The 13,413-nt window shown below is 40.8% G+C and overlaps 1 long non-coding RNA gene across 1 annotated transcript in view; it reads right to left on the bottom strand.

The window, feature by feature from the left end:
• Nucleotides 1-7,635: 7,635 nt before the first annotated feature.
• The window catches only part of LOC142495054 (uncharacterized), a 42,196-nt gene continuing 36,418 nt past the window's right edge, over nucleotides 7,636-13,413 (bottom strand). The window contains exons 2-3 of the long non-coding RNA XR_012801652.1: nucleotides 13,233-13,319; nucleotides 7,636-8,125 (exon numbers count right to left, since the gene is read on the bottom strand). This is a non-coding gene — a long non-coding RNA (uncharacterized LOC142495054). The remainder of the gene's footprint in view (nucleotides 8,126-13,232; nucleotides 13,320-13,413) is intronic.

Genomic DNA, 13,413 nt, shown 5'->3' with positions numbered 1-13,413 from the left:
CAAAATTAGGTTATTCCTTAATGGAGAAAGATTTAGGAGTGCTTGTAGATAGCAGGCTTAGCAATAGTGCTCAATGTAAGTGTAACAGGGTGAGCTTGTGGTTGGGTCAGTAAGTGACTCGAACCACTTAATTCTCAGAATAATGTACTTTATTCAGGCAGTTAAGGGAAACAGATTCGCAGAGACTTAAAGCACAAGTACAACATCAAGCCTGTTTCAGTCCTTACTATAGCTTTGGAGGCAACTTCAATTCCATCCCAGGCACATCTTCTGGGAGATGACTTCCTCCTGGCTCCTTTTCTTTGCAAGCTGTGGAGTCCTGCTCTTCCCTGGAAAATCCCCCATAACAACTTGAGCCCTTCAGTACTCCCAATACAAGAATTGTTTTTCTGGCCGATTAAACCACTGGACAGGCCTAGTTGTATGTGTTTTAAAGGACTGAAGGTATCTGGGGTCAACACCTGGGTTTGTAAGTAGGGGGACTGAAATATGGTGTCACAATTATTTTCTGACAGTAGAATAAACTAAAACCTTTCAAATATACCTTGAAAGGCATTCTTTGGGTTGTCTGTGGCATACCAGGGGTTGTGGCCAGTGCTGGATCGAGACTTTATTGCGCCCGGGCAGACAGAAAATGTTTGCGCCCCCTACTCACCGACACTACTACACGGTGGGGACGGGGCACCTTACACGATGAGTGCGTACGCTCACAAATGGCGATGGCGGTAGTCCGGGTAGGGGTTGCTGAAGGTGTGCTCCTCCATCTCCATTCCCCTTCGCAGCTGCAACTAAAGACCCTGCAACTGAGTTATGACATTATACTTTCAACTAAGGGAGTGTCCATGCTGGAACACGGGAAATCTCAATTTTCACTCTAGAACCTTTGGGAAAAGATCTGAGCAATATTATACGATAACGTCAGGTAGATTCTGTTTGTTTGATCCTTTTATTTGATAAAACTGTCTGCATTTTATACTGTATGTCCTTGTAATAATCTTTTTCTGTAACCTAAGCCCTGTACGTTTTGTATATTTATTGTAAACTTTAATAAGTAATTCTTTGGGCTCTGATTCGAACAGTTGCACGCTTTGTAGAGCGTAAATCACATTTTCAGACATATTTTGCTACAGCAGATTTTTGTGTGTTTTAAGTGCATAATTTTCATAGTAAACAGAAACCAAAGGCTGTGTAAGTGCATTTTAATAACCCCTTTGGTGGTGGAAGTGGAGTTAAGCTATATATTGTGACAGATTGAGGGTAGATATTACTCAGAGGTACCTTCCATAGGTGATAGGTGAGAAAGCTGTTATTATTAACCCATGTAAGTAACCCAAGTGATTCAGAACGGCGCTAAAAAACACAGTGCTTGGTAAACAGTGATGCAAATAATAAATTGAGTGTAAGGTGAAATAGAAAAATTCTCGCCTTCAGAGGGAATTGTACAGATTCCCTAAAGCGACAGTATACATCCAGGGTATGAAGGGAGCAATAAGTCAGGAACACCCCCAAAAAAAAGAAAAATACAATTGTGCAGTAAAATCACATGAGGATGGTAGAACAAAACTTGGCTCATGCAAATTGCCTACTTACAAGAAGTGTAAGGAAAATCAGCATGTAACGGGGAACAGGGCAAACAGGAACTCAGGAGGGCTCTCACTCGAGATGGTACTCAGGAGGAAACACAATGGTGTCAGAATGGAACTGCGCCTACAAGCAAGTCGCCCTTCATCTGTAACTGGGAGTGCTAAGAACTTTGAAAAAAGAAAGCTAAGCAAAGGTAAAATAGGGTTTGTATTGATTGTTTTTTGCACTATACTTTACACTCTCTAGTTTAAAAAAAAATATTAAAACAAAAATAGAAAATATTTTTTAGCTTTTGTATGGATTAATCATGTTGCTGTTCAAAAGCCGTGAAAACACATATAGGGAACAATGCTCTTGTTTATAGCTAGTTTCCTTTTTTTATTCTAGAGTGAGACTACATGGTAATTACATTTATTAGAGGAGACATTGCCACTGTTTACCAAATAAAAGTGTGCTTACAATAAAGTCAATGTCTTCCAGTCAGTGCGCATACGTAGGTGCCTTTTATGGAACAAGTATAAATAAACATCTTGGATTCAAATCCTTGTAATGTCAATAGACCCTTTGTTCTTTGATCCCATTATTAAATAATTTAGAAAAGGAGCATGTTTGCAGAAACATATTTTTTAATTAACGCCTATCATTGCCTATAAACCAATTACAGCTGTAGAGCCAGACAAATGAGTTGTTGAAGGACCCTTTTCGCAGAGAAAGGCTTAATCAATCAGGAAGCAGTTTCCTGGCCTCAGGATTTCCCCAGTTCTGCAATTGGGAGACTTTGGAAAGACACCACTGGTTTCTCAAATTCTAAATAAGTAGCATGTAAAGTCTACAATGACCCAGAGGTTGAATACAAATCAGGAAAACTGAAAGCGCTTTCTTCACATAAAGATGAGTCAGAAGAGTGCATCAGTGAAAATGGGACTTTAATGTTACTTGTTATGAGGACTAGATGAAAAGCGGTGCGGTGAGCCCCTGTCAACTCCACCTGATGTACTCCATACTAATGGTCTGAATAGTATGAAACAAAAAGAAAAACAGCACAAAAAAACCTCATGGTGTAGTATATTAAAAAGTAAATATTTTATATATTAATGGTGAGTATTGCACGTACATCAAAATTAAAATTTAACAGCATGACATGTTAGGGACATGTTACCACTCGGCGAAGAGCAACACAGGAACACGTCGTGTAGGCTTAGGTTTCTCTCCTCTAGTAGAGGAACGTGGTGTATGTGGTGCTCAGAATTGAACCGGTAGCTTCATGCACATAATTGTAGATAAGACCATAAGCTTGGTGGTCTGACGATTAGGAGTGCCCCCTCAGTATTGTAATAACAACTAAAGGGTTGAGTGACAAGTGGAGTCAGTTGGGACAACCACCGTGATGTACACATAGATTACCCTTAGGAGTTAAATGAAAAGGAGCTAAGTCCATTGAGTAGCAGGATTTTATAAGGCACTTTGGCACTTTACCTGCTCATCCAGGGGGCACTCTCCGAATCAGTAGCGTGCAATCCATCGATGAGAAGTCCAGGAGAGTAGATGGTGTGGATGGAGCACAGCTTCAGACGCCCTGCAATGTGAGGCAGGGAAAAACAAAACCAGGCCACTCCGTGTAGTATCAAAAAAGAAATGTATTAAGCCAGAAAACACATACAGGGACAAAAATAGGACAAGTGGAACGCACCTACGCGTTTCGTACAATAGTACTTTATCTATTTCTTTTTTGATACTACACGGAGTGGCCTGGTTTTGTTTTTCCCTGCCTCACATTGCAGGGCGTCTGAAGCTGTGCTCCATCCACACCATCTACTCTCCTGGACTTCTCTCCTCTAGTAGCAGGGACCCAGGATCGAATCTCTCCACTCCAGATTGAAGTTCTTCACTTCACGGTGGGGACGCCACTGCTGCTGTTGTAGAGGAGGAGACTCTCCTTGCCGGTTCCGGGTTGCTCCACGTGTATATGTGACGTCATCAATTGGCGTGTTTCCAAGGTTCACGTCGCGTCACGCTGGGTTGTAAAACAAACCAACGAGTGTCCCGAACACAGTCAATGTTGCTCAGAGAATAAGAGCCTCAATGGATATGGAACGCGCCCTCTCCTACGCGTTTCGTATAGATAAGACTTCGTCAGGGAATGATATCTATACGAAACGCGTATGAAACGCGTAGGAGACACTGGTTGGTTTGTTTTACAACCCAGCGTGACGCGACGCGAACCTTGGAAAGACGCCAATTGATGACGTCACGTATACACGTGGAGCAACCCGGAACTGGCAAGGAGAGTCTCCTCCTCTACAACAGCAGCAGTGGCGTCCCCACCGTGAAGTGAAGAACTTCAATCTGGAGTGGAGAGATTCGATCCTGGGTCCCTGCTACTAGAGGAGAGAAACCTAAGCCTACACGACGTGTTCCTGTGTTGCTGTTCGCCGAGTGGTAACATGTCCCTAACATGTCATGCTGTTAAATTTTAATTTTGATATACGTGCAATAGTCACCATTAATATATAAAATATTTACTTTTTAATATACTATACCATGAGTTTTTTTTGCGCTGTTTTTCTTTTTTTTTTATACTAGTTCTGGTGTGCTGAGCCATCCCACGAGAACAGCGGCATAAACCTCATCCTAATCAGGTTGTTTTATTTCCCTTAAGGGTCACATAATCACATATCACTTTTAATACAATTTATGAGCGCAGATCACCCCCTTTTTTTCACTCTGAATAGTATGAACCCGCTAATATCATTCTTCTAGAGTTGGACGAATGTCCTCAAATTTGCAGTGCAAATTATTTTGCAAGTTTCTTACATTTTCGCAACATTTTCCAGAATGTTAACCTTGTTCTGGGATGCTCAAAAATAGACTTAAATACTAAATACACTCCTACTGCCTGGACTAGTCGGGTTGCCATAACAATCAGAGCCTGGGAGACATGCAGCCTGGTTGGCCAAGCTACTTAGTAAACCAAGCTTAACAGATATGATGCACTCCTAATGTAAATTATGTTATATATAGTACCTGAGTAAAACGCAAAAGGTTATACTATTTTTATTACTCTTGTTTTGATATTTTACATTATATTTTTTTTAGTTAAATGTACTATCTTTATTTTCGAACATATGGTATCAGTTCTCCTGTTTTATAAATGTAATTGCCCCCACGAGCCACAGGTCACCTGAATGCAGATTTCTGAAGAGTAAGGTTCAAGGTCAATCTTGGATCCACCACCGGGGAAAGGAAAAGCACTCGCGCTGTTCAGAGCTCAACAAACAAAAAAATACTCTGGTTTATTTTTTAGAAGTAACTAGTATTTATTAATTTTATTTATATTATGAGGATTTTATGGAAATGTTAGTGCTTAAAGCAATATTTATGAGTGAAATACTGTACTGTATGTGCCTTTGTTTTTCTTTTATCTTCACCAGATGCTATACTTCGTTTTCCTTGTTTTCTTCACCAGGTGCTATACTAATTCACGTTTATCAGTGTTTTGTTAATCAAGACCTATAACCAAAACTTATTAAATAGTCTAAAATCATAGATGGGCCTTAAGGTGTGCTAAGGCTTAGCACTGTTAATCACTGTAAGGTATATAAAATAAGTGTACAGTTGAGTATAAAATGACCATCAAACATCTTTTCCACATCCTCTCAATCTGTTTATGGCCAATTAAACAGAGCTGAGTAAACTCCACCATATAATCTCTGAATCTTCTATACATTTTCTTTTTAAAATTGTGCTCCTGTACTTTGTGTTTACGTGGCTCTTCTAAAGAGTGCTGAATATGGACTTAAGTAACATCAGATGACCGTATACCAGACTTGTGATGTAGAAGAACAACCATGTCCACAGTCACTAATTGAAGGTGTTTTAATCAAGAAAAGCCAAATCACCAAGCAACATGGCTCCAAAAGAGAAGGCTGTAGGGCAATATACTGGTAGCTGAAGCATTGCTAACAATACCAGCAGCCCTACTGTATATTGCTTTTTATTGCTGACACCGCCATCGTCTATCCCCACTACAACTACCCCTAACCATGGCAGAACTTGGACTGTTCATCCCAACCTCACAAATCCTTATCAGTCCCGTACTAACTATCCTCTCTTCTGCCCGATCATATCCCTCATTCACCCAATAGCACGATCACCTGTCCCTCCTTGCTACTCATCCTCCGTCCACTCCACTCCCTTCCTCCACTACTCCTGACCTCCCTTCCCCCATGAGGCTCTCTCCCACCCATCCTTCCCCACAATGCCACCATCCTTCTCAATCCCTGTCCTCACCACTCCTATCCCTTGCCACAAGCTAACCTCCACTCGCCATGCCAACCCCAGTAATCCCAGTAACCTAATAAACCCCCTCCTTGTCAACTCATCTCACCTCCCCCCATCATCCCCCCCACTTCCACCTCAACCTTCATCAACCTCCCATTCTCACTCTATAACGCCAGATCCATCTGCAATAAGACAACTTTCACCGTTCATCACTTCCTACAAAACAATCTTGCATTCCTCGCAATCACCGAAACATGGATCCCCACCAAAAACACAGCCCCCCACCCGGCCCTCACATCTACGCAATCATACTTCACCCATACCCCAAGTCACAATGGCATTGGAGGAGTTGGCCTCCTTCCCTCCTCATCCTGGACACCTGCCTCCAGCCCTCCTTCCCCTCCTGCCCATTCCTCCTTTGAATTCCATGTCTGCTCTTTCTCTTTCCCTCTACCCATCACCATAATCATAATTTATCATCTCCCTGGCTCACCCACACTATCTTTCAATGAGTTTGACTCCTTCCTATCTTCACTTTCACTTTCCCCCAACCCCCTTGTCATCCTTGGTGACATTAACCTTCACCTCGATAACCCCACCGCTGTCCGGCCAAACTTCTCATCCACTCACTCATCTTCACCCGTCTCCACTACTGCAACTCCCTTCTCATTATCCCCCTCTACTGCTCCATACCGCGCTGTGATGTGGCCGCCTTGTAGGTATGGCCAGGAAGGTGCTCACACACCACTTTCTTGTAATGAAAGTCCTTTATTCCCCATGTCAGGGATTGCAAGTTGCAGTAATCGAGTAACAAAAGAGAATAGAGTCTTTAAAGTAAATAGCATAAGCCTGTAAAATAACAGGACAGTCCTTATTAACCGCCAGTGTCTCAAAGGGAGTTCAGGCTCTCCCACTGACAGGTTCTCTGCAACCTGTTCCCTCACAGATTGCGAGCCAAAAGGAGAGAAAACAGGATGTCTGCAGCCTGCCTTTTAAATCTCCCCTTTCCAATCAGCTCACAGACCTACAAGCTAGGGTGTGGTTTTCCTTGGTCTGCTCAGGTGAGAGAGTTATAATCTTTTATATACTCCCTCACACCCAACAAATTAAAAATGCTGCAGTCTATATACTTCTCAATTTTCTCCGCTCTGCCCATGCCACCCCTCTCCTCACCCAACTCCACTGGCTACCTATCCAACAACGTTCCCTCGTCAAATTCCTCCCCCTGGTCTACAAATCTCTCCATGGTCTTGCCCCCCTTACCTTGCAGCACTTATGTTTTGCTACACCCTTTCCCATCCTCTTCACTCCCTGACTACCACAACCCTCACTCCCCCCTGCCCCCTGTGCCTCCTCTCAATTCCAATCATTTGCATTTCTCACCCCCCTCCACTGGAACAAGCTCCCCCACCACATCCAATCTGCCTTCTTCCTAACTTTCTTCAGAAGCCAACTCAAAACTCATCTCTTTTCCATCGCATTCCATGACCACTGTTAACCTCATTAACCTCCTTTCATCAGATCCCCTCCCTCACCCCACCATCCCCAATGCCCATGATCTCCTCTACCCTCACCCTTCCTAAACGAAGCTAAAATCTCTCCAAAACCCTTGAAAGTTAGCCACCTCAAAAATCCAATCGCCTCCACTGTCAATACTGTCAGACCCATCACCATGCCACCGAAAAGACTAAATCAAACAATGTAAATCAAGGTGCATGTTCCATAAGCATCAATAGGACAACCAGTGTTTCTCAGGCGAGAAAGCATTTATTGAACCACCCAGGAGATATGGTACCCAACATATAAATCCAAAAAGTCTCTTGGATACAGAGATTTTTGAATCTATCCCCTCCAAGCAAGGATGGAGGGATATATATATATAGTTAGGTCCGGAATAATTGGACACTGATACAAGTTTTGTTATTTCAGCTGTGTACCAAAATACATTCAAGTTACAGTTAAATAATGAATATGGGCTTAAGGTGCAACCTATCAGCTTTAATTTGAGGGTATTCACATGCAAATTGGAGGAAGGGTTTAGGAATTACATCTCTAGGGACCAAAAGTAATTGGACAATTGACTCAAAAGCTGTTTCATGGACAGGTGTGGGCTATTCCTTCGTTATTTCATCATCGATTAAGCAGGTAAACGGTCTGGAGTTGATTCCTGGTGTGGCATTCACATTTGGAAGCTGTTGCTGTGAACCACAACATGCGGTCAAAGGAGCTCTCAATGCAAGTGAAACAAGGCATCATTAGGCTGCAAAAAAAAAAAAAAAAATCTATCAGAGAGATAACAGGAACATTAGGAGTGGCCAAATCAATAGTTTGGTACATTCTGGAAAAAAAGAACGCACTGGTGAGCTATGCAACACAAAAAGGCCTGGAGGTCCACGGAAGACAAACACACAGATACCCAGTAAGCTCATTTAAGCCTCAAAAGTTAATACAAAATATATACATGTATATAAATGTCAAAAAGGAGTGCTACTGGGCATGGCAATATATACTAAAAACAAACACAAGAGAGCCGAGTGCTACATCCAATGGCAAAAATACACAGTGAAATACCTATATATCTCTTGAATAAAAGGGTCATTTAGTTTAACACTTTGGCCAAAGCATTGTACTGTAAGCCTGTGATCCCCTCCAAGGCATGACCATAACACGTTTCACCTGCTACCTCCAAAAGTGCTCCCGCAGTGCAGAACATTTCTGGAGGAAATTTTGCTCAAAAGCAGACTTCCTCCACTATAAATGTAAGCTCTCCTCTTACAACACTGTCCTCTCCCTTTCCAAGCAAACCTACTTCTCTTCACTCATACAAACTTTGTCCTCCAACCCTCAATGCCTATTTGCCCCTTTAACTTCCGTCTCTGCCCACCTACATCCTCTTCCACCCTCATGGCCCAAAACCTTGCCACCTACTTCACAGACAAGATTAAGTCCATCAAACATGACATCTCACGTAAAGCTCCACATGCAAAACCTATCGCCCCTCGCACACCTAAATCCACTCTCAGCTCATTTCCCCCTGTGACAAGAGGATGAGGGCTCCAGGCTCCTCTCATCATCTCACCCTACATCCTGCCCCCTTGATCCTATTCCCTCACATATCCTCCGCACCCTCTCTGGCACACTAATCCCCACCCTAACTCACCTTTTTAACCTCTCTCTCGCCTCTGGCACATTCCCATCTTCTTTCAAACATGCTCTCATCACACCCATTCTCAAGAAACCCTCACTTGACTCATGCTCCCCTCTATTACGGCCCTATCACTCTTCTCCCCTTTGCCTCCAAGCTACTTGAGCAACTTGTATACAACCGCCTGACTCTCTTTCTCTCTTCCAACTCCCTGGTTGACTCTTTGCATCTGGTTTCCGTCCTCAACACTCCACCGAGACAGCGCTAACAAAAGTGACCAATGACATACTCACAGCTAAATCTGTGGGTAATTTCTTCATTCAAATTCTCCTGGATATCTCTGCTGCCTTCAAACTGTCAATCACCCCCTTGTCCTAAATATTCTCCACTCCATTGTCCTCCGTAATGCATGGTCTCCTGGCTTACGTTCTACCCATCCATCAGCTACTTCAGTGTTTCCTTCTCTGGTATCCCCTCCTCTTACCTCCCTCTTTCATTTTGGGCTCCCATGAGGCACTATACTTGGCCCTATGCTCTTCTCACTCTACACCTCTTCTCTTGGCAAACTAATACAATATTTTTACTTTCAGTATCATCTTCATGCTGATGACATCCAAATCTATTTCTCCTCCCCTGACCTCTCCGCCTCTCTCCTGTCATGTGTCTCCAACTGTCTCTCTGCAATCTCCTCCTAGATGTCTCACTGCTACCTGAAGCTAAACATTTCCAAAACAGAATTCATATTCTTTCCCACTTCCACTGCCACCACTACCCCAATACTCTCCCTCACTGTCAATAACACAACAACCTCCTTAACATCCCAAGCCTGCTCTCTAGGGGTCATCTTTGACCAAAATCTCTCCTTCAATCTTCACATTCAGCCCATCACAAAGTCCTGCCACCTCCATCTATGAAATATTGCCAAGATTCGCCCTTTTCTCACTCATGATGCAACTAAGATCCTAATCCACTCACTTATCATGTCCTGTCTCGATTGCTACAATTTTCTCTTAGTTGGCATTCCCCTTGTTTAGTTGCCCAAATTTGGGGAGCGAAGTTAGGATGGTAATAAAGGCAGATCAGAGATACATCTCTCCCTGATAAGAGCACTGTGGCCACTCCACTTCTATGTTGTCAGTCTTGTATGTCAAATGTGACAAGGATCCAGCATTCACTCAAAGGGGTAAAAGAGAGACCCACAATGGAGCAGTATGTCTCAATCAGTGTATATTGAATAGATACAAGATATATAAGTTTCACTCATATTTCCAATATATAACATTCGATAGACTTGAAGGACACCGGAGATCGCTGTTACTCTGACGTTCTCTGCCCGCCTCTGACTTTCCCTGTGATCGTCACTTCCTGTGATGTAAGCAGTTCTGGCGGATGAGGAGTCTACGGTCACTCGGCTGCCAGCAAGATAATCTCAGGTCCTCCAAAGACAGGATTCAACGCGTTTCGCCAAGGGTTTCTCAGGAATCATGTCTGCTGATATTCCTAGCTCTTATTTATAGCACAATACCTATCTCCCAATCACAATCAATTTAATTTGAATTTAATCCAGACGGAGAGGGATGACTGATACATGTTTACTATTTCCTATTATGCCATTCAATACATAACGGCTAATCCAAAGAAGCTAAAGTGATAATTTAAACAATAATTGCAAATTGCTATAATGTAATACTGACATAAATATCTGTGTACAATACAATTTAATACCTAATTAATACAAAATAAACACTAGTTATTAAAGACTATTATAATAGACATTTAAATCATTAAAAAACATATTTAAAAATGATGGTGCAATATAAGAATATCTAAAAAATAGAAAAGAGGGAAACACATAAAAAAACCTAAACGGTAAAAATATCATAATTAGTTCAAAAACGTGACACTTACATAGTTACATAGTTACATAATAGAGGAGGTTGAACAGATACTTTATCCTATATCTATACTTACTTGTTGATCCAGAGGAAGGCAAACAAAAAACCCCAGAGTCATATCATCCTATGATATCTCATAAGGGGAAAATAAATTCCTTCCTGACTCCAAGAATTGGCAATCGGATTAATCCCTGGATCAACATCCTTCCCATGTATACTTATTTGGTATATCCCTGTATACCTTTCCTTTCTAAAAATATGTCCAACCTTTTTTTTTAACAAATCTATTGTATCTGCCATCACAGTCTCCATGGGTAATGAATTCCACATTTGAATTGCCCTTACTGTAAAGAACCCTTTCCTTTGTTGATGGTGAAATCTCCTTTCCTCCAATTTAAAGGGATGGCCCTGAGTCCTTTGTACTGCCCCTTGGGATGAATAGTTCTTTTGAAAGCTCCTTGTATTGTCCCCGAATATATTTGTATATAGTTATCATATCCCCTCTTAGACACCTCTTTTCTAATATAAATACATCTAATTTAGCTAGCCTCTCCTCATAAGTTAGATTGTCCATCCCCTTTATTAATTTGGTGGCTCTTCTCTGCACTCTCTCTAGCTCCATAATGTATTTTCTAATGTGTGGTGCCCAAAATTGTACTCCATATTCAAGGTGTGGTCTTACTAATGCTTTGTAAAGGGGCATAATTATGTTTACTTCCCTTCCATCCATTGCCTGTTTGATGCAAGATAAGATCTTGTTTGCCTTTGCAGCTACTGCATGACATTGGGCACTATTGCTACGCCTGCTGTCTACAAGCACTCTTAAATCCTTCTCCATCAAGGATTCCCCCAATATATCTCCATTTAATTTGTAAGTCGCCTTTTTATTCTTAGAAGTCCTGACGCCAATCAGTGCCCACCATCTAAACATCACCATTGACACATAGTTGTTAATACAAGACACTTAAATGACACAACATATAATTAAAAACAAAGCTAGCTACTCATGTCTAATCTTATCTATACTAAACATAGACAACAAGTGCCAGTGAATCAGTAGCAGAACAAACAACACATTATATCACATATTAATAGAATTCTAAAACCTACTAATACCATTACAATAATTCATTACACATGAACAGGGTATTCAGGCACTTGAATATTTTTTAGCTCTTTCTAACTTATCAGTCACTTTAAGCACTTTTTTAGTTGAATCAGTCACATTTTTACTCACTCACAATTATTTTATGTTTGATTCACGTTATTTTCTTCAGAAATTAGGCACCGCTATGGGTTCTTCTTTTGCGCCTTCTTACGCAAATCTTTTTATGGTTTATTGGGAAGCACGGCACATATATCACACTCTAATTTATTTCGTAGTCACATTATATTTTATCGGCGTTTTATTGACGATCTGATTTTGGTGTGGGATGGGGATTTAAATTCACTGAGCACTTTTATTGATACACTTAACACTAACGATTATAATTTACATTTCACTTATACACAGAATATTCATCACATAGATTATTTAGATATGACACTTTCTATAGATATTGATAAGCAAATACAGACAGATATATACCATAAACCGCAATACAAAAACTCCCTTCTATGCGCCACCAGTAGTCATCCTCCAGCCCTTATAAGGAGCATACCAAAGGCCCAGTTCATCCGTCTTAAAAGGATTTGTTCAAACAATGAGATATTTTTGAAACGGTCAAGTGAAATGATGAAAAACTTCAAAGATAGAGGTTATAAAGAAGTAGATATAAATAAAGCATTTAAATATGCAGAGTCCCTGGATAGGGAAGAGATTATAAAATCAAAAAATAATTATAAGAAGACACGATATATCCATGAAGACAATTCATTATGTCCATCTTTTATTTCAGTTTACAATAGGCAATCAAAAGCTATTAAAGATATAATCCATAAACATTGGAAAGTACTCAGTTTGGATCATGATATTGCCCCTATGATTCAAGGGGGTCCTAGATTTACAAAAAATCTAAAACAATAGGGAATTATTTATCTCCTAGTCTTTTTACAGCTAATTTGGATAAAAAAACAATTAAGTAATATCCCTAAGGGATTTTTTCCCTGTGGACGTTGTTCAACCTGCAAATACGCTAGACCTCTGAAAAAGATTATGACCTGTGAAGGTAATCTTCATATGAATAGCTTTATGAATTGCCATACAGGTTATGTAATATATCTTTTAAAATGTGGTTGTAAGAAATCTTATGTCGGACGTACTATCAGACCTGTGAGAATTAGGATACAGGAACATATTAGACATATTTTGAAAAAAGATTTATTACATCCTGTATCCAGGCATTTCTCAAACTGTAGTTCAGGTGACATCTCCAAATTTTCTTTTTCCGTTCTGGAACATGTAGATATTCATCCTAGAGGGGGAGACAGATTAAATAAATTAAACACAAGGGAAATGTTTTGGATTCATGCCTTAAATACGTTACACCCTACTGGTATGAATATTGA

The sequence above is a fragment of the Ascaphus truei genome, chromosome 5, assembly GCF_040206685.1.
Source record: "Ascaphus truei isolate aAscTru1 chromosome 5, aAscTru1.hap1, whole genome shotgun sequence".
Lineage (NCBI taxonomy): Eukaryota > Metazoa > Chordata > Amphibia > Anura > Ascaphidae > Ascaphus > Ascaphus truei.
Note: the sequence above shows the minus strand (reverse complement) of the source record. Positions and strands in the feature narration are given on the sequence as shown.